The sequence below is a fragment of the Pelodiscus sinensis genome, chromosome 6, assembly GCF_049634645.1.
Source record: "Pelodiscus sinensis isolate JC-2024 chromosome 6, ASM4963464v1, whole genome shotgun sequence".
Lineage (NCBI taxonomy): Eukaryota > Metazoa > Chordata > Testudines > Trionychidae > Pelodiscus > Pelodiscus sinensis.
Genome location: NC_134716.1, coordinates 55664651 through 55687791, shown reverse-complemented (window position 1 = coordinate 55687791; position 23141 = coordinate 55664651). Strand labels below are relative to the sequence as shown.

General features: G+C 40.9%; 1 long non-coding RNA gene across 1 annotated transcript in view; it reads right to left on the bottom strand.

Annotated features, from left to right (window-relative positions):
- Window positions 1-22465, bottom strand: part of LOC112546772 (uncharacterized) — a 203608-nt gene extending 181143 nt beyond the window's left edge. Inside the window, exon 1 of the long non-coding RNA XR_012905088.1 lies at window positions 22351-22465. This is a non-coding gene — a long non-coding RNA (uncharacterized LOC112546772). The remainder of the gene's footprint in view (window positions 1-22350) is intronic.
- Window positions 22466-23141: the final 676 nt, after the last annotated feature.

Below are 23141 nucleotides of genomic sequence, written 5' to 3'. Positions count from 1 at the left end.
CATGTCCCCGCTGTGCACGAGAATTTGACATAGTGTGTCCCCACAAGAGTGGCTACTGTTGACTTTGACAGTGATGCACTGTGCGTAGCTGTCCCACAGTTCTTGCTGCTCCTTTACATTCTGGGACCAGAACAACGCAATGTGTATTTCTGGGTGCATTTCATCAGCATACCAAAATTCACTCATCTCCTCTCTACCCCTTTCCTGCTTGAAAGCAACAGCAAACAATCTTTTCATAACCTTTTCCCCTGGTTATCTGGGCAGATGCCATAGCAGAGTAAGTACGTAATGCACTCAGACTAAAGAACTATGGTAATCACAGCAAACATCTTGCGCCTTTTACTGCAGTATGTCCAGAGTCTAGCCACGGCCCACCGCAATGATGAAGAATCTTAGGAGGCTGAACAAACTTTTCTGTGAAGCACTTGACATGAGCAGTTGGCAGATTCTGCCAGCATTCAATCCTCTTGACACAGTGGAATGCCAGTTCAGGTGCTGTGAAACAAGCACAGTCTAATGGAACTTCATAGTTATGCGGCTATGGGATGATCAGCAGTGCCTGCAAAACTTTTGCATGCTTAAAACCACTTGCATGGCAGTTTGCAAATTGCTTTCCCCGTCTTGAAGTGCAGCAATACCAGAATGAGACCTGCTCTGACAGCTGAGAAGGGAGTGGCAATAGTTCTGTGAAAACTTGCAATGCCATACAGCTACTGGTCAGCTGGGAATCAATTCAGAGTGCAGACATCTACAGCGGGGGCTGTTGTGATCTTATAGCCAAGGCAATCAACACTCTTCTGCTACAAAGGAAACAAAGGACTCTGGGAAACATAAAGAACATAGTTGAGGCCTTTGCAGTGATGGGATTCCCTAACTGAGTGGGACAACAGATGGAACACACATTCCTATCTTGGCACCTGATCACTTTGCCAAAGAGTACAACAACCATAAGGGGTACTTCTCAATGGTGATACAGGTACTGGTTGATCACAAGATCATTTCACTGTCATCAACATGGGATAGTCAGGAAAGGAACATAATGCACATATCTTTAAGAACTCTGGTCTCTTCAGAAAGCCGCAAGATGGAACTTTCTTCCCACACAGGAAAATTACCAGCAGGGGCACTGAAATGCCAATATAGTGATCTTTGGAGTCTGAGCTTATCGCTTGCTCCCATGCCTCATGAAGCCATATTTAGGTAACCTGGACCACAATAAGAAGCACTTCAACTACAGGTTGAACAAGTGCAGAACAGTTGGTAGAACGCACTTTTGGACATATAATGGGAAGGTTTTATGCCAGAGCCCAGGACAATAAGGAAAGCACATTGAGGGACACTGCAAATCAGAGAGGCTTTGAAAAACAGCTTTGTGAATGCCCAGACAGTGACATGAGTCATGTGTGTTACTCTTAATAAGGTGCCCCCTGTATTATGTGCACTGGCCTGTAAACACTTCCTCCCCTCACCCACAGTATGCAATAAAGATACTGTTGCTGAGAAATCATACATTTTTATTTAGGGAATACAAGGAAGCAGGAACAGAAAAGAAGTTCAGGGCAGGAGTATGGGGAAGAGAAGGGAAAGCAGCATATTATAATCCCCTTATTCAGCAATCACACACACGCAAGAATGATAGACTTTTGTTCTGGGACACATCCCTGGGGGTTGAGTGTGAGGCTGTCCTTGCCTCCCCCTTCCCCACTTTCTAGGCCACCTAGGAGAGGAGGCTATGAAACTTGGTGAGGAATGAATATGAGTCATCATGGGCCACGTGCAGTGCCAGTGCTTCTCTCCTGTGAGTCTACCACATGCATGATCAGTTCCACCACGACCATCAAGGCATTCTCCTGTGTCTTCAACTTTGCATTCCCTGGTTGCTTTTTAGTCCTCACGCTCCATTCGCATCTCCTGCAACAGTATTTTCCTCCACTCACTTAATCATGCCCTGTCCAAGTATGTGGATTGTATTTGCTCATTGAACATGTCATCCCTACTATGTTTTTGCCTTTGGATCTGTAACAGCTGAATAGCTGAAAGAACAGGATCTGAGGAGTGTGCAGCAGGATCTCTGTTGCACCCACTGTGATGACAAGTGAAGGGCAGATGTCACTGGAGATAAATTGTGGAGTGTTGTCTCTTAGCATAGAGGGACGTCTCTCCAAGACAAAAGGCACGTGTTATGTACAAGGCCAAAGTTATGCTTTTAAGCATCCACTGTGCAACAGATACACCACAGAAATCAAGGAGTAGCTGGACTAGGCTTGGTGGCTGGCATTGAACGGGATAGGTCAGGGCTTGCTCTTTTGCTTCCACTTTGAAAACATGTGTGACACAGAGCTCGGAAATAGCAGCTCCAACTTCTAGGCAAGCATCAGAGTTTGCAAAGGAGGGGGCCCTGGTGGCATGATCTTAGGGGCTCACTGTGACTATGTTCAGCACCCCCTATTTGCTGGGGGTGGGGGGCTGAGCAATTTTCCTTTCCCACAGAAGCTTGCAGGAGGAGCGAGAGGTAATCCAGGTGATGAGGAAGGGAAGGGTTCATGCAGACACCAAGGAGCCTGCAGAGAGCACGGTTCTGGGCACAGTGGCAAGGCCAAGACTCAAACTAACATGAATGCATAACCTGTATTTTGTATGCAAAATATGTAGCGCTTTCTCCTGTGTTTTTGGTCTGGCAATATGAGCAATATCCTACTTAGAATAGTAAATTTAGTGGAAAAGTGACAGCTCCAGTTCAGAGATCTCTGGATGTTCATTCAAGAATGATTTAAATTATGCTTAAAATTGTAATTAGGATTCTAACCAATCTTTCTACTTTCTATAATTTCCTTGTCTGTATTAGGAATGTCTGTTGGAAGTCATAAATTAATACATCCAGCATATACCATTTATTAATGCACTCCTCTCTTCTCCTCCTCATCTTCCAATAGTATTCTTACCTAACTTTTCAAATGACAGTTTTATCAGGCATTGTCTGAACATGGCTAATATATGGATCGTGCAATTAGTATGACCCTATGACTGACAAATTGGAAGCAACGTTCAGTTCAGATATCACGCTGATGCTTTAATTGCTTTTGCTCAACTGCTTCTTCCTGCACTTCACTATCTCATTTTACTGTTATCTACTGAACTAGTTCATTAACAGCACAGTAACAAAAGCTATAGAATGTAACTTTCAAATATCTTTAGCACCACTACGCGTGACAAACGGTTGAATGTTTTGTGGACTAAGCCATTTTTCCTTTATGCTTTGGAATTATGATGATTGTTTATTACTTGTAAAACACCAAATCATAGAAGCCAGGGACTGAGAGAGACCACAATAGGTCCAGTCCCCTGCATTCAAGGCAGGTCTCAGTAATAACTAGATCATGACTGACAGGTGTTTGTCTAACCGGTTTTAAAAATCTCCAGTAAATGGAGCAATTACTTCTAGTGTTTAGTTAGGAAGTCTGTACTAATGTCCATCCTAAACCTCCCTTGCTCCTGTTTAAGCCCAATTGCATCTTGTCCTATGCTCCAGAGTTAACAGGAACATTGTTATGTTCCACTTCCTCCCCCTTCCCCTTCCTGCCCCACGACTTCTCTTTTCCAGAGTAATACCCAGTTTCCTCATAGGTCATGTTTTCTTGACTTCAATAATTTTTATTGCTTTTCTCTGGACTTTTAATTTTTTCTTGAGATGTAATGCCCAAAGCTGGACACAGTACTTTAGCTGAGATTTTGTCATCACGGAGTGAAGTGGAAGAATTTCTTCTCATAGTTTGCTTTAAAAATTCCTTCTAATCTAACTCACAGTAATATTTGCCTTTTATTTTTTGCAAAAATGTTACGCTGCTCACTCATATTTAGCTTCTGATCAGCTATACTTCCTAATCCTTTTCTATGGTATTCCTTTCCAGGCAGTCATTTCCCACTTAGTAACCATCAACTGCATACATACAAAGTGCAGTATTTTCCATTTATTCTTATATCATTTCATCCTATTTACTTCAGATCATTTCTCCAATTTATCCAGATCATTTTGAATTTTAATTTTATTCTCAAATGCATTTGCTTTATAAGTTTGCCATCCCTCTCCAGCCTTCCACAAACTTTGGGCAGGGACACCACTCCTACCCCCTGGCTAATACCACTCCATGGACCCAACCTCCATCACTTTATCTCACTTCTCTTTAATCTCTGTTCTAGTTTTAGCCTTCACAGCCTCCTGCAGCAAGGAGTTCCATAGGTTGACTCTTTGCTTTGTGAAGAACAACTTTCTGTTACTAGTTTGAAGTCTGCTACCCATTCCTTTCCTTTGGTGTCCTCTAGTCCTTCTATTATGGGAACTAATGAAGAACTTTTCTTGATGCACCCTCTCCACCCCACTCATGCTTTTATAGACCTCTATCCTATCCCCCCTCGATCTCCTCTTTTCTAAGCCGAAAAGTCCCAGTCTCTTTTGCCTCTCTTCATATGGGACCTCTTCCAAACCTCTGATCATTGTGGTTGCCCTCCCCTCTCCCACCCCCTCTCTTCCCCTCTTCCACCTCCTTTTCCCAGTCTCCCCGTGTTTTGTTCAATAAAGAGAGATTCTATTTTTGACCACACGTTTTTCAGCAGCGGCTGAATCGGGGACCCCTGGGGCAGAGCAGCTGGGGTGCTGCCGGGTTGGTTCCACAGCCCCGAAGGGCAGTGCTACGAGACCAACCCGGCAGCACCCCAGCTGCTCTGCTCCCGTCTTCCCCGATTCAGCTGCTGGTCAATTTCAGCAGCAGCTGAATGGGGGAAACCTGTCCGGCTGCTCCAGCACTTCCGGGTTCCTGATGGTGCCGGACCATCAGGAGTCCCGAAGCATTGGATGCCGGACTAATGGAGTTTTACTGTAGGTGGTAAAGGCCTATTGCTCTCTCCCAGGCAGAGAACATTTAAATACAAGTACAGAGCCCTTATTCATAACTTTACATATAAAAATCATACAAGTATATGAGTAATATACATAGAAAGAGCATAACATTAGCTTTCATTTGACACCTCACATGGCCCACCTTATACAGAATTTGGGGTGAACTCATGACAGTAGGTGCAGCAGTGGCTTGCTTGCTCATATTAAAATCCAATAATGTAACAGTTGGTTTGTGTGATTTGTTCTTGAAAAAAATGTGTTGACTTTTCTTATCTTCTAGGTATTTGTAAATTGATTGATTATTTACTCTAGTATCTTTCTGGGTACTGAAGTAAAACTAACAGATCTGTAATTCTTCAGACTGTCCTTATTTCTCTTCTCACAGTTTGACACTTCATTGCCCTCTTCCAGTCTTTTACAACAGGGGTTGGCAACCTTTTCAAACCAAAGAGCCAAACTACATCAAAATTCAGAACAAGTGTGTCAACAAAGAGCCATATAAGAATGCCCATTTGCATGGCTGAAAATATAAAACTTAATATAATTGATAAATGGACATGAAGATTAATAATGGCATAAATGAAACATTGTACTCAGAGATTTTATTTAATGGGACTTCTGCTGCTGTGTCTTTTCACAAATTTCTTTGAAGTTTACATCATAATTGGTCAAATTCGGGTTCATATACACATTCAAGCTACATATGTAATTACAAACATTTTTTAAATTTTGAATTAATTTTTCATTTTTATTTAAAAAGTTGCATGTATTTTGGGAATGACAAAAGAGTGATATTTGGTTCCAAACTGATCCATATTTGGCTCAAGAGCCATAGGTTGCAAAGCCCTTCCCTACAATCTTTCCCATCTTCCATGACTTTAATATAATCACTTCTTGTTTCAGATATCTCCACACTCAGCTCCTTGAGTATTCGAGGATGCATTTGATCAGGCCTTGTTGACTTAAATACATCTAAATTGTCTAAGTAAATTTTAAATTCCCCTCATTTTAGCTTCAGAAGTTTCCTTTTTTTCCATTGGTGTGCACTATGTTTAACATCCAAATAGCTACTAAATTTTTTAGTGAAGAAAAGAAATTTACCTCTGCTTTTTCCACATTTTCTGTTATTGTCTCACTCCCCACACTGAGTAATGGGCCCAGGGCCGGCCCAAACCCTTTTGGCGCTCTGGTCCCAGGTGCGCGGCGCTGTCACCGGGTGCACGGCACATGTGTGGGCTGGTCACAACCGCTGGCGCGCAGCCCGTGGCCTGCCCCCAGGGCACACGGCACATGCGCTGCCCAGCCCGGCCCGGCCAGCGCTGCTGGTGTGCACGCTGGGCTGTGCAGAGCCCTGCTGCATGCCCCTTACAGATGCCATCAGGCGCCCTCCATCAGTTGGCGCCCTGGGCAGCTGCCCGGCTCACTGATGCCTCAGTCCAGTCCTGAATGGGCCTACCCTTTCCTTGGCTTTCCTCTTGCTTCTAATGTATTTGTGGGATGTTTTCTTCTTACTCTTTACTTACACTCACTGCCAGATACCTATGGCCCCAATGGACCATAGCAGCAGCCAGGAATAGCTGTAGTTCATCTGCACTCTGGCTACATTCCCTTTCAACTGATTGTATGTCTTACACATCCCCAGCTGTACATGAGGACTATGAGGCTATGTCTACACTGCAGTCTTCTTGTGCAAGAACTTTTTGAGGAAGAGATTTTCTGTGAAAAGTTCTTGTGCAAGAGCGCATCCACACTGCTATGTGCTTTTGCGCAAGAGAGTGTCCATACTGCCATGGACTCTCTTGCACAAGAAAGCTCTGATGGCCATTCACAGAATGGCCATCAGAGCACCTCTGCTTTTTCCGATCCACGCACACCTGTTGTCTGTCCACACACTGTTTCCGTCCACACACACCTTTCCTGTTGTCCATCCATACATGCCTTTTTGCGCAAGAGCTCTTGAGCAAAAAAGCGTATTCCTCGTAGAAAGAGGAATAACTCCTGTGCAAAAAGCCCTTGTCTTCTGAGCATCTACTGTACTTTTTCTTGCGCAAAAATGTGCTTGTAGTGTGGACGCTATGCGAGTTTTGGTGCAAAAACTCTGCAGTGTAGAAATAGCCTGAGTGGGAGTAGATTTTAAAGCCCACGTTTTTTCACAGATTCAGTTGGGTTCCCTTGAAGGTCACTCACCAGATTACTGTGAAGGAATCCAGTCACTGAGTCTGGATGTTCTAAACTGCCTTGTGTCTTACACAGCTGCAGCACTGTTTCTTCCCTTGTACCACTGCCATATTTCCTGGGAACCCAACACCTATCTCTTCCTGAGCACCCCCTCAGTCCACCTGTCTTAGGCCAATGTCTCTAAAACCTTTCCAGACTACTATACCCCTTTCAGGAATCAGATTTGTCTTGTGTACCTCCCAGTTTCACTTCACTTCAACACTACTTGTTTACAAAAATCAGACTAAAAATATATGAGAGTCACAGCACACTATTACTGAAAAATTGCTTACATTATCATTTTTACCATAGAATCATAAAATAAATAAGCTGGAATATAAATATGGTACTTAATTTTTTTTATCCAGACAGTGACTTGTTTTACTGTTTTATACACTGAAATGTACGTACTGACTTCTCTAGTGCTTTTTATGTAGCCTGTTGTAAAACTAGGCAAATACAATTTAATGTACTCTCTGGAAAACTCCCGCAGGAGTACACATCTCCCTGGTTGAGAACCACAGCCTTAGACTACCAATATCAGCACTGACCCACAAGACTGAACAAACACTATTCCAGAATTGCATCTCAAGTATGAGCCTTCTGGTTTACCATTGCGCACTCTCAGAAGATCCAGGGCATGTGTAAAGCCTAAAAAGACATTACAGACACTTTACTTAAGTTTAACACATTATTTCTCTTTCACTTACCAGATATAAACACAAAAGAATCCACATAATTGAACTAAAACAATATCCTAATCTCAGAGCCCCTTGTGAGCTCATTCTTCACTTGGGAGACTTTGAGAGACCATCTGGTTCCAGTTTGGTTCCCTGCCTCAGGTTGCTCCTCTTTCCTCCTAAGCTTGCAGAAAAATGGACCCCAAAAGAGCAGCTCCTTCCCCTTTTATGGCTTTTTGTTTTCTTTGGTAGATGACAGCCTGTTAAGCTCCCTCAAGCAATCACAAACCCATGTCAGGTGATTCTATTGGCAAGGTGACCTCTCCTATTTGAACCAGTTCACCAGGTTGGCAGCCAACCTCTAGTTAATAACTATGCCATTTTGATGGAAGAACGCAAGGTCAGCCCTCTATTTTTTTATTATTCTTTTGCCACAAGCCTTTGGAATTTCAATCCAGCATGGAGGCATACAGACAACAGAGATGGTTAAAAACTGTATCTTAAAAATGGAGTTTGTAGAATGGTAAAGACACAGATAAATTCATAACCTTACAAAATTCATACACTGAACATATTTTTCAAGCCATCACATATGCAAGAGAAATTCCTTGATGATTTGGGCTATGGGCTTCACTGTCCTTTGACATCAGCAAAGTCAGTGTAAAGGAGCTGTACAATGGCCTGCATGCTGTGGTATCGGCATGTCTTTTGTTTGTGGGATGTATATGGTGAGAGGCTTTTGATGACAAACTCACAGTAGTTTAGATAAGCATCCATATTCCATTTTCATTCTAGGCTAAGAAAAAGGGGAAGTCATTTCTAATTGAAAATAGAAGTTAAAGGAAATATTTCCTATTGCTGATAGAGCACTGGAATGGTACTAAGGAGACCTAGACCCTATACCTGCCTGACTCTTGGCCACTGGCCTATGGGGTGACCTTGGACAAATAATTTCCTATGCCTCAGTTTCCCCAACTATAAAATCAGGAAAAGGATCCTAATCTCCTCTGTAAAGTGCTTTGATATCTACACTATGTAAGAGCTATGTATTATTTCACAACATAAAACTGGTGTTGCTTTTTGCAGCATTCTTGCAGCCCAAACAACTGTTTTCTAACATGCCACCATTCATAAGGCAATCTGGGAAAACAAAAGGCTGTGTGAAAGACGTGTAACATTAAATACATAATTTGCATTTGTCACCTAACATGGAGTAATTTTCCCCCCTGAAAAGACCCTAATCTCAGAGCTCTTGGTGAGCTCATCCTTCACTTGGGATACCTTGAGGGACCTTCTGGTTCCAGTTTGGTTCCCTAGCTCAGGTTGCTCTTTTTTCCGCCTAAGCTTGGAGATAAAATTGCTGATAAAATTGGGACTAATTTTATTTCAGTGAATGTAGTTCTTTCAAGATGCTTTTTCTTTTGAGGCTCAAGAGATAGAATTTGTCACCTGTTTCAGCGGTTGCTATGGTAAATACTTATTTTAGTGTCTAAATAAGTCATCCTCTGTTTCTCTCTCCTCAATTTACTTTTAACTGCAAAAATTAAACGTCACATCACCTCTGCTAATAAGAATGTCATTTAGAATTGAGACTATGCAGCTTTGACCTGCATACCTTATACAAGATATCAAAGTAGCATCCTTTTGAATTGACTTTGAATAGCAAATCAATATAGTCATGGTCTTTATTTATTTCTAAAAAGACAGCTTAGATGAGGGAGGTAGCATATGGCAAATGTACTTCAATATTCAGGAGGTAAAGGCTAAAGCAACAACTCAAACATGTTCACATCTACACACTTTAGTGTGGATTTCATGATAACTTCCAGTAAATTTTGTCAATTTACTGTTCACAGTATTTACATAATTAGAAAAATATATACATACAAAATAAAAGTTGTGTATCATAAGAGGCCCACAATTTCCTCCCCCTGAAGATGAAAGTCTACAGATGGGAAAGAAAGGGTGTCAGCTGAAGTGGCAATGGCAGAGTGAGAGGAGAGAAAAAGCAGCATGAGGAATGGAATCAGAAGGATGAGGGAAGCTTTGTTTCAAAGGAGGAGTATAATACTGACCAGCAGAATGAGATTACAATATACTCCCGCTAAACATTTGTGAGCAAGGGGATTCTTTTTGCAGAGAGGCTTTTAAGCCTCCTGTCTCACTGGATCAGTTATAGGAGTCTGCAGACCTCAGCTCCAGAAGCTTCTTCGTAGCCATATAAAATAGACTCCTCTCATGGGGAGGACATGTAATCACTTCACAGATAATTGTAGGCAGAAGCTAATGCAGTGTGGACTCCTGAAGCCTCCTTATTGACTCTGCTATGCCTTCACTTATAACTCAGATGGCTCTGGAACTTTCCTGTTAGAGGCACTGCTAAGTTCATGACATCTTAGAACACCCTTTTAAGACAAAGGGTATTTCTCAGGCCATGACAGGTGCCTCTCTAGAGGCACATGAGCACAAGTAGGCCCAGCAGTGAGTCAGTCAGTTTGTATGACCTTGTGTGACATTACTAGATTTTAATATGAACGTGCAAAACATTGTTGCACCCACTGTTGTGCATTTACCCCAAATTCTGTGCCAGGTGGGCCAAGTGAGGAGTCTATTGAAAGCTTATACTTTGCTGATTCTGTTTCTACTAGTTATGTATGTATGATTTTTGTATGTGGCTATGTACATTGTATGCTTTATGTATTGGCTAAGTACTGATACTTGAAGTATTTGCTTCTGGGAGATATCAACAAGTATCACTCATTTATTGGAAAGTGTGTATACAAGCAGTCCCCGACTTACGCGGATCCAACTTATGTCGGATCCGCACTTACGAACGGGGCTTTTCTCGTCCCAGAGCTCGCGGGCTGCGGGACCGCCCAGAGCGCAGCGGTCCCGCCACCGCGTCCTCCGGGGCGAGAAAAGCTGCTCCGGGTCTCCCTGGTGTGCTGGGGGGGACTCCCCAGCACAGCAGGGAGACCCGAGCAAAGCTGCACAGGCGGCGGGGTCCCCCACCTCTGCGGCTTTGCTCCTGTCTCCCTGCTGTGCTGGGGGGGGGCGGGGGAGTCCCCAAGAACAGCAGGGAGACAGGAGCAAAACTGCAGAGGCGGCGGGACCTCTGCGGCTTTGCTCGGGTCTCCCTGGTCTGCTGGGGGGCGAGGGGGCGCTGCTAGTGCGCCCCCTCCCCCCTCCAGCAGACCAGGCTTTTGTTGCGGGACGCCTGGGGTAGAGCAGCTGGGGTGCTGCCGGGTTGGTCCTGCGGGGACCTACACAGCAGCGCCCCAGCTGTTCTGTCCCAACAGTCCAGATTCAGCCGCTGTTGAAACTGATCAGCGGCTGATTCCAGGAAGCCGGGGGCGGAGCAACTCTGCCTAGGGCTTTCTGTAGTCAGCCGCTGATCAGTTTCAGCAGCGGCTGAATCTGGAGCGAGTTCCGACTTACATACAAATTCAACTTAAGAACAAACCTATAGTCCCTATCTTGTACGTAACCCGGGGACTGCCTGTAGTCAAGTGAATAGCAGTATTTGATGAACAATAAACCTTAAGTGTTGCCAATACACATCTGAAAATTCTGCTGTAAACCTGAAGTCAAACAGCCATGGAATCATGGATACCTGCCTGAAAATGACATGGACAGGTGACTTGCTCATGTGACAATCTCCATTTCGGGTGTTACTTTTACACAGTGAGAACAATGGAATTCCTTCCACATGGGTAAAATTATAAAAACGGCCCTAAAAGTTCCTCCATCTTTATCTTCATTACAGTTCATCACTTCAGGAGTATCTTTGCTATAAACAAAGGGCCGGAATGGACTCATGACCCACCCTAGCAAAGGATGTACTCCAGAGACTTTTAAGATAGCTGTTTATTCTCTCTCTCCTAAGAGCCTGCACCTGAAACATTGTGATTGATGTATGTAATGTAATTTCTTTAACAATTATATTCTCAACCTTTTATTTCTTTTACTAATAAACTTCTAGATTTTAAAGGATTGACACAGCATGCTCTTTTGGATAAGATATAAGGTTATAAATTGACCTGGGAGTGTGGCTTTATAAATTGACCTGGGAGTGTGGCTAGTTCTTTGGGATGGATAGAACTTGTTTGGATTTGGTGAGACTGGTTTTCATAACCTCTCATCAGTGTAAGGTGCAGTTCTGGCTGTGGCACAGGAAAAGCTGGAGTGTTTATGGGAACGGCTTGTGTGACTTCTTACTGGCTAGGATGGCAACTGCAATGGTCTTGTGACTGGTTTGGTGCCTGATAGTGGAGGACCACCAGGCTCGGGTTGTAAGCAGCTCTGGTTCTAAGGAATTGGCCCTGATTTGAAACACTCAGCAGTACCCCAGGAACCTGTTATATTACACCTTGCAATAAAGGAGGAGGAATTTATACCAAGCCTAAAAGTGATAAGAGGAAAAGTAAAGGCTTAGATCTCTTCTTGTTCAGTCTGAGTGAGTGGTTCTCCCACCCCCATTCTTTATCTTAAACAAAGAGGAAGATTTTTTTAAACAATGCCCAATATAAATATTTTATACATTTAATAGTTTTATTTTCTTAAATAAGGGGAGAGAGGGAAGGCTTTACAAAACTCTCAAAGGACACACACTTTCTAACCTACTATAAGCAATGATATTCTGCTAACAAAAACAGAACAGCTTATCTTTGCCTTGCACACTTCCAAGTTATTCACTTCCATATGGACTCAGACCCAGAAGAGTAGGTCCAGACTGATTTATCAGAGCCACATATTACATTTCCCAGCATCTTAGGTTATAGTCACTGAGAGGGTATGAGGATATTTTTATAGGCACAGAAATTTCATTTTCAAAACTAACTTGAGGATGAGTTACTTTGTATCATTTTCCATTTTCAAAGCAGTCTGTTTTCTCATTGCAATCTGAACTGTGTCAAAAACACAGAACAACAAAAACCTGATGCATTGCTATCATTAATACTATTTTTGTAAGTGTTTTTCCCCATTACAATGAGTCTGTTAATATCTTGGTCTTACTCTCCAAAAATGAGATAGCTTGATTGATTACAGAACTGATCTGAACTTCATAGGGAGGATTGCAGGCAGATATGATCATTCTACTCATTGATACTGCTGCTATTTTTGAAAGTCTAAAAACTAAATCTAATAGACTAGTGTTAATGGAAACTTTAAGATCACTATACTCACTGACATCTTATCCATGTTGTACATTTTATACTTTTGAATGTATACAGGTAACATCAATGGAAACATAAAGCAAATATTAATATTTAATGCTGCTAAGTCAAGGGATTTCTGAATCATTCAGCATTGTTGATATTACCAATAACCATATAAAAGAATTAATGAACCAATTAAAATTTAATGCCTCAAAGATGAAAAAAGTACTACCTATTTACAAGATTGCCAATTTATCTGTAGAGTGGAAACAATTCCTTCTTGAATTTTGGACTTTAATGTGCTCAATTTTAAATGTCCTTTCTGTCTGTCCCGGAATTTACGTAGCATTTGAGTCTTTCCCTTCCTTCACAGTTTGTAGCAGTGTTTTACATTTCACTTTCCTGATTTTATTTTAGTGTAAAGAGGTGTGTCTAAGCCCATGTGTACACTACCACTTATGTTGGCAAATCTTGTCACCCAGAGGTATGAAAAAGCCACATAGCCCTAAGAGACATCAATTTCTTCTGCCTAGGTGATAATATGCACAATGGTATGTTGATGGGAAAGTTGTCCGGCTGACACAGGTACCACAGCTTATTGGAGGAGATAGCTTAATTGCGTCAATGGGATTGTTTTATCTCTGTAGTGTCCAATAAGTTCTGAAGCAGTAGCCATTAAAGTGGCTGCTGCTACAGTGAACTAGCCACACTTAGCCAGCCAAATAGCCATATGTGGCTAGTGTGTTGGACACCACAACTCTATCCCACTGGCACACAATGGCTATATGAGATCTTACAGTGGTGCAGCTGTATCAGTACAGCTGTGCCTCTTTCAGGTCTCTAGAGTAGACATACGGTAGTCTAAATCACCTAAAATGCTTTGAAAATCCAGATATGGCATTTTAAAAAGAGGACCTGGTTCTGCAGGTGTTAAATTCAGTTAAGAGTGATAGTCTCCCACTGAAGTCAATGGAAAATGTGAGGGCTCTTCACCTCTGAAAATCAAGGGAAAAAATGACACTATTACTAACATTAACGTCTAAATTACAAAGTGATTAGCATGTATAGTAGGCGGGTGAGGAGATAAAGTTGTTTTCAAATAATTATCTATGTTTTGAGAATTAATAGTCAGTCCTAATAGAGCCTCTCTTATTAAGATTCAGTCATCTTGCCTTAATGCTATTCACATAAATCTCAAATTTTCTAGCAACCAGTATTGAAGCTTTCAGGAGTCTCAAAAGTAATACTTAAGTTAAATCTTCTGATTTGAACCAGAGTCCAAATTAAGGGACCATTATGAAATCCTAATAGAAACAGTATGAACAACTATTATCATACTTGCTTTCTGATAGCACTACTTAAATAGTAAGAAGGAAAATAATTGTTTAATCACAAAAGAACATTTCTAGGGAAAAAATGATATATTCAACAGCAAACAGTGATTAATTAAATGTAAGTTGTAAACTGGCCAATTTATAATGTGATAACTGTATTACCCTACACACTTTCTTGCATTTAAGACTTTAGTCCATGCAGATGAGTGCATGAAATTTTGTAATACAAGTGCTCAGATATTACCATGATAAACACAGTATAGCCACTTAAATAGTACAGAAAGATTTTTTAAAACAAATATCAAGTATTGGCATTCAGAAACTAAACCAAATTTAGCACAGATAGCTAGAGAAAAACTGGCAGGCAGCAAATGTGACAAGAAACCCTTATTCCAGGTAAAAGCAATCCTTTTGCAGTGAGTATGCAGGAGCTGAAGCCAATTAAGCTAGTTTATTTTCTCTTACGTCTGTTACATACTAGTTACTTTTGTTGAGAGGACAAGTCAGCTGCTATCCAAGTAAGAAGGTTGAGGGTTGAAGAATTAAAAAAAAAGTTAGTTTACAAATGGCCATAAATAATGTATTTTTCAAAGTATACTACATTGTATAATCCAGAGCCCCATATAAGCTGCACATGCATAACCCCTATTGGTTCCAATGTTGTGCATGACAGTAGTAAGATAATCATGCCCATGAGGTTATTTTCAATGTTCCTTGTGCTTTTTTCCATTAGATCCAGAGGTCTATGTTTATATCTGTTGTTGTCTATTTAGATGACAAGATGTGTGTCATCTAAAGGATTCTTTTTCACTGAGTTTGTACACCACAGTGGAGTTTTTGTCTTCTCAGGAAACTCTAGGAGCTGTCATAATAAATAAAAATACTCCTTATAGCATGCTCAATTCTTGTGCCCAGCCAAATGTGCTAGTCAGATAAATGGGAGTATGGACACCCCCTTTTAACTACCGCTCTCTACCCAGTTTGTGGGTATATGACAACTGGAGGATCAGGAAACATATAGCTTCTATACTTAGAAGTGGGCAGAAACTGGAATTTTGACCAGCTACTGTACATGACACACAAGGGGCCTGTTGATTTCCTCTCCTGCATATATCCAGCCCTTAATTTGTCAGTTGGTCTGAGATACTGAAGAATTAAGTTGCTGTAAAAATGTATTAGTATTATAAATCTGTTCTTTTTCTAAGTCTGAATGTATTAAAAGCGCTCAGTAACATGCAATATATTAAAAGTTTTCTGCACAAGTAACGTAAGCACCATGGGCAATGCAGAGTTGTTTAAAAAAGTCTTTACATTGATCTAAATTGGTTTATCAACTTGATATTTTTGGCATGTCTGTCTGAGTTCAAGGAAAGTACCTCTGAGTCTACCAACTATTTCTATCAAATAGTCAGTGTATTCTCCAAGTTCTTGTATTACTTGAAAGGATATAAAAGGGATGACAAGATATTAGGTTTTTAATTTGTTTAAATTTTCAGAAGTATTTTTGTATATACACTTTTGAACTCATGAAGCTTCAATTAGCAAACAAATGCATCAGACTTTAGAAATGCAGAAGTTTAAATAGATTTTTGACTGAAATGGGCCTTACACTTAGCAATTTGCCTAAATTCCACTCAAGAGTGTGTTTGATAAAGAAAATGGAGCACTGATAAATACTTATTCCTCCAGTTCACTGAGCACTTCTCAATACATCTATTTGTCACTACCAAGCTATTTTAGAGCACATGCATGGTTTTCAAAATGTGGTTAATAAAGGTGTCATTATGCAAATCTATACTATTATCATTACAGACTTAATTTGTCTCAATTATGTTGCTTCTCTTCCAACTGCTTGCAAAAATACATATGCTACCCATGTGCTTAATAGCTGAATAAATGCTATAGTGGTGCTTTGTTTATGGTGGTAACATAGATGTTACTTTGGTTATTTCTGTTTCCATTGTCCTTTCGGATACGGAAACAATTTTTCTGTGAAGTTGTGACAAAGTGGGAATGTACTGAATGTTTTCTCTGTATGTGTACCTCAGTTTTCCCTATGTGTTACTTAGGTATCTAGGTGGAGAGAGATGTGTGTGTGATCATTGCAGGTGCCTGGAGAAGGCAGGTGTGGCTGCTGGGACACAGAAAATCTCTGGCTGGCTGTATCTTGGCAACAGATATCTGGGATCCAACCCCTAAGAAACATGAAAATGGCCTTACTGAGTCATACTGAAGGTCCATCTAGCCCAGTATCCTGTCTGTTGACAGTAGCCAATATCAGATGCTCCAGAGGGAGGGATCACAATAGGTAATCCTCACCTGATTCCTGCCCTGTCACCCACAGAGGCTAGGGACACCATTCCTACCCATCCTGGCTAATAGCTTCATGGAGGTTAGGTCCATCAATGGCTATCTAGCTCTTTTTTGAACCCTGTTAAAGTTCTAGCCTTCATGCATCCTTTGGCAAGGAGTTCTACAGGCTGACTGTGCACTGAGTGAAAAAAAACCATCTATTTGATTGTTTTAAACATGCTGCCTACTAATTTCATTTGGTGAGCCCTAGTTCTTATATTGTGGGAGTAAGTAAATAGCTTTTCCTTATTCACTATTTCCATTACAGTCATGATTTTATAGACCTCTATCATATCCTCCCTTAGTTTCCTCGTTTATAAGCTGAAAAGTCCAAATCTTTTTAATCTCTCTTCATATGGGACCCATTCCAAACCCCTAATCATTTTTGTTGCCCTTTTCTGAAACTTTTCCAATGCCAATATATCTTTTTTGAGATACGGCAACCACATGGGTACGCAGTATTCAAGATGTGGGCGTACTATTGTTTTATATAGAGCCAATAAGATATTTTCTGTCTTAGTCTCTATTCCTTTAATGACTCCTAACATTCTATTTGCTTTTTTGACTGCAGCACATTGAGTGGATGTTTTCAGAGTACTATCCACAGTGACTCCAAGATCTCTCTCGAGTAGTTGTAGCTAAAATAGTTCCCATCATATTGAACATATAGTTCAGAATATTTATTCTGATGTGCATTACTTTACATTAATCAACATTAAATATCATTTCCATTTTGTTGCCCAATCACTTAGTTTGATGAGATCTTTTTGAAGCTCTTCACAGTCTGTTTTGGTCTTAACTAACTTGAGCAGTTTGGTATCATCTGCAAATTTTGCCACCTCACTGTTTACCTTTTCTCTAGATCATTTATAAATAAGTGGAATAGGATGGGTCCCAGTACAGACTCTTGGGGGACACCACTAGTTACCTCTCTCTACGCAGAAAATGTACCATTTATTCCTATCCTTTGTTTCTTGTCTTTTAACCAGTTACCAATCCACAAAAGGACCTTCCCTTTTATACCATGACAACTTACTTTACTTAAGAGCCTTTGGTGAGTGACCTCGTCAAAGCCTTTCTGGAAATCTAAATACACTATATCCCCCTTGTCCACATGTTTGTTGATCCCCTCAAAGAACTCTAACTGATTAGTAAGACATGATTTCTCTTTACAGAAACCATGCTGACTTTCCCCCCAAAATTATATTCATTCATGTGCCTGACTATTTTATTCTTCACTATAGTTTCAACTAATTTGCCTGTTACTGATGTCAGACTTACTGGTCTGTAATTGCCAGGATCACCTCTAGAGCCCTTTTTAAATATTGGTGTGACATTAGCAATCTCCGAGTCATTAGGTATGGAAGCTGATTTAAAGGATAGGTTACAAACCACTGTTAATAGTTCTTTAATTTCCCATTTGAGTTCTTTCAGAACTCTTGAGTGAATGTCATCTGGTCCCAATGACTTGTTACTATTAGGTTTATCAATTTGTTTCAAAACCTCCTCTAATGACACCTCAATCTGGGACAATTCCTCAGATTTGTCACCTGAAAAGAAAGGCTTAGGTATGGGAATCTCCCCAATATCTTCTGTCATGAAGACTAAAGCAAAGAATTCATTTAGTTTCTCTGCTATGACTGTGTCATCTTTGAGTGCTCCTTTAGCATCTTGATCATCCAGGACCCCAGCTGGTTGTTTAGCCAGCTTCCTGCTTGTGATGTACTTAAAAATATTTTACTATTACTTTGAGTTTTTTACTAGCTGTTCTTCAAACTCCTTTTTGGCGTTTATTATATTTTTACACTTAGTTTGACAAAGTTTATGCTCCATTCTATTTTCCTCACTAGGATTTGACTTCCACTTTTGAAGATATCTTTTAATCAGTCACTACTTCTTTAACCTGGTTGGTAAACTACAGTGGCACTTTTCTGGTTCTTTTATAGTGTTTTTTAATTTGGGGGTATACTTTTAAGTTGGGCCTCTATTATGGTGTCTTTGAAAAGTTTCCAGGCAGCTTGCAGAGATTTTACTTTTGTTATTGTACCTTTTAATTTCTGTTTCACTAACTTCCTCATTTTTGTGTAGTTCCCCTTTTTGAAATTACATGCCACACTGTTGGGCGGCTGAGGTGTTTTTCCCACCACATGGATGTTACATTTTATTACATTATGGTCACTATTTCCAAGTGGTCCAATTATATTTATTATATTCTTGAACTAGATCCTGGACTCCACTTAGGACTAAATCAGGAATAGCCTTTCCCCTTGTGGTTTCCAGAACCAGCTTCTCTAAGAAGCTGTTATTTATCAAGAAATTTTATCTCTGCATCCCATCCCGAGGTGACGTGTACCAGTCAATATAGGTGAAATCCCCCAGTATTATCAAGTTTTTTAATTTGATAACCCCTCTAATCTCCCTTAGCATTTCATAGTCGCTATCACTGTCCTGATTAGGTGGTCGATAATATATCCCTGCTGATATATTCTTATTATTGGATCATGGAATTACTATCCATAGAGATTCTATGGAACATTTTGGCTCATTTAATCAGCAGGATATGTCGGAGAACAAAGAAGGGTACACAAACCAGTTGACCCTTTTGCTTGAGAAAGGGATGAAGGATGCAGGAGGGCAACAGGAATGTCTAAGGCTGGGCTGTAAGGAGGTAAATCAGTCTCCTGGTTTGGGACTCAGGGAGGGCACGCCCAGGGCCCTGAACTCTGAATCTCCTCCAGGATGGTTTGCTGAATGTTCCTGATTTCTGTGCTAACAAGATCTGTTCTCTCATCTGAGGAAATGGATTATGCCTACAAAAGCTATATTTCAGTTAGTCTCTAAGGTGCTACAGGATTCCTTGGTGTTTTTAAAGTTACAGACTAACATAGCTCCCCCTCTGAAGATCTGTTCTGTGCTGCTTTCCCATCAACTATATAGGCCTTCTGATTTACAGTGCTGGCTGAGAGTCATTGCTGACTGCATGGGCAGCTTCCCCAGGTGGATTCAGTATGGGAGACTCACTGTGTGAACAAAGATGCTGAATGCTCTGAGGTTAGACCCAGGAAGCACTAAAGTCAAGGAGGCTTCTTGCTCTGGTGAGAGTTTGCCCTGAGGGCAGCCATACTGTGTTTGAATTCTCTCCAACTTCCTTCAGAGCAGTTCCAGAGCACCAAGACTGACTCCCTGCAGAAGTTATACACATGCTTACTTAAAAGTCTAACCTGGCTGCCATGTAGTTTTCTGTCAAAGAATTGCACAGCAGCCTATGCTCCTTATCAATCTCTCTCACGTATTAAATGGCTAGAGAGCTGGAAAATGATTTCTCTTATTCAGAACTTGCCAGGCTGTGCAAGAGCTGCAGCAAGAGGATTTCCTGAGAGCTGACCAGCTACTTTTAAAGTAATGAATCCTCTCATTTTTAGCCTAAAATATGTAGCACAGAACTAAGTGAAAAACTGATACAGAAAACAGAACCATACAGTGATAAATTCACAATGTAGAATAGAGCATGAAGATCAACCAACACTTCTGTTTCTAGGGCAAAGTATACATAAACTATCATTTAAGCTAGAGAGCCTGACGAAGTAAACACAGGGCATGAAAACTTGTAAATACTATTGCCCCTTGTGCATTTATAAGGGAGAGAGGGTTGAAGAGGTGTAGCCTTCCGGTCCTGTTTATATGTCAGGTGCCAATTCAATAATGGCTCTTGTAAACAAGTGGCCTCCCAGGTTCCCCCTTGTAGCAGCCCTGGAAGTGACCCCTACGGCTATGGGTAACCCAAGGGTTACTTAAATGAGATCCCTGCTGAGGACATTTTATTACAAAAATCTCATGCAAATAGTCTATAACAGAAGTCCCAGAACCCGGCCCATACCACTCCAAGAGTGTAGTTTTTTGCTCTCACTTTACCCCAATGTCTTTCATCAAAGTGAGCTTCCTTACCTGTCCTTAATCCTGTCTCTATCAGAATAGCCCTACCAGCCCTGCTCTTCCCATCAGGGATTCCACAGTCTCTCTCTTGAGAGTATCCCATACTGTCCTGGCCCCCTCACTGGTTGCTCTGGGACTCAGTCTCTAGAAAGCAGATATCCAGGCATAAGGCCTTCTGCTACTAATGCCTTTCCCTTTTGGCCTCTCCAGCTTAAAGATGTCAAGTGTCTTCCTCTCCACTGCTATTCCTCCTGCATGCAGCTCTCTCTAGCATTGGGTTTCTGGTTTGGGAATGCCAGCCAGCAAGCCCCTCATATAGCTCCACTGCCTTCTTCAGCCATTTTTTTCTTTTTGTCAATTTAAAGTTACCAGGTTTACTAGAGTTCATATCATAACCTCTCACACCTTTACGATGACACTGCCCTCTTTTAAAAACTTTACATACTTACTGGAAAGGAATGTACAAATTAATGTGAACAAATAAAATATGCTGGCTAATTACTAGAACTAGCCAGTGGAGCCCTTCCCGGGATTATTTTGGATTCTGCTCACACTACTTCAGTACCAGGTTCCTCAGAGCTGTGGGATTCCAGTCCCACTGCCTGCCAATAAAAGTAAGCAACTTCGTTCTTGAATTCCCTATGGAACAGGTATCCCAAACCCTTACCTTCCACTGAAATCCAAGTGAACTAAGAAAATAAAAACACATGATATGATCAGGCCCCACATAGGATTACATAAAAACATGTCTTGCATTTCTTAACTTTTAATATGCACCTTGTTCCTGCAGTGATCATTATAGAATTAAATAAAAGCACACTGGTGGATCACCAGTGTCTCAGATGGATGCACAGCAGTACCTATAATATTCATTAGATCTCTTTTATGCCTTGTTCTGAAGTTACAGATTGATATTGAGAAAGGAGGTATGCTCCCAGAATGAGAAAATTCAGGAAAAGGAATTGTCAGGGCTGTTCCCCCCTCTGACACTCTGGGTACGTCTACACAGCAAGGCTAAAGTCAAATTAAACTTGAATTGAGCTACATCAATTGCGTAGCTTAAGCTGAAATAGCTTATTACAGCCTTTGGTGCTGTCTGCACAGCAGGAAGTCATAGGAAGAACATTCTTCTTCCGACTTCCCTTACTCCTCAAATTAACGCTGCTACGTAGACAAAGCCTCCAAGTGCAGAAGGATGCAAAAGACCTTAAATACCTAGCCTCTATAGGCTCTGCTTACAAAAACCTCCCTGGGGTCAGATGCACTGGCTCTGGAAAATAGGCTGCCACCATCAAGTGATTTAAACCCTGAGAAAAACAGGAGGGAATACTTGAAATCCTTCCCCAGTGGTACCCCATCCTCTTTTGCCACAAGAGAGCTTGAAAAAAGAAACAAAAAGCACAGAAAACAAACTGTGACTCTGGTAGCTGACCTCTTAGTCTGAGGCACCTACGCACGCGCACACACACACTCACACACACACACAGAGCTCCTGTTACCTTCCAGAACACAAGATTCAAATCACCTTAAAATGGGGATTTTATTAACAAAACAAAAAAATATATACTTGATAAAGCATACTTGGTTACTAGGTGTTAGAGCAATTAAGAAAAGAACAGACCAAAACACAAAGAGCAATCTCTTTGGGTTATAGCTTAAAATATAGTGAGTGGAGAAGGGAAGACACATGGAATTCACATAGAGAAGTTTAAACAAACAACCAAAACAAAGAAAAATACCCTGATTATGACTAAATACACATTGTCCCCTTATTTACTCACAATCCTTTCATGATTCAATCCACTTCCATGCCCCGAATTCCTTGGAGGCATGGTTGTCCTGCCTGGGTTTAAATCATTCTCTGCCTCCCAACTCCTGGATTAAACTCACACACAAAGAGAACAGGCAAGGTATCTATTTACAATTCAAATTTCATCACTGTATCTCATTGGTTCTTCTGGCCCCCCATCATCACTCTTAGCTATCTGAGTTTAACCCTTTAGTCATCAGATATTGGCCAGAACTCCTCCTATCCATCACAGGAATATTGTTTTCTAGGCCCCTTTCTGATTTAGAAGAGAACTGACCGATCAAATAATGTACTGTTTTCTCAAAATTTACCAAGATTATAATCTGCAGGAAATTTTAGGAAAAATTACCACCCAGTCATACTATGAGGGTTAATCAGCTATTGAATTATCACAACAATCTATTAAAACTGAGGACAGTCCCTGTTGTGAAAGGACATCTGATCACCTACTGTTATACAACTAATTCTTGATCTAGTAAACCAACCATTAAAAGATCAACAAAAGTTAAATAGAAATGTTAAATACAACAGTGCAGCCATTTATCTCCAACCCTGCATAAAGCAAATATAGTGTTACTAATACCCTAGCAATCTATTATTCCCGACTTAAAAAAAATACTTGCTATTAATGAAAGAGGAAAATAAAATCCAACATACACAGCAACCCTCATTAACATGAAATCCTTAGGGCAAGAGAAGATGTAGCAAGAACATGATAAAAAAGAGGGTTGAAAAAGCATGTACAGCGTTTCTTTTATTATT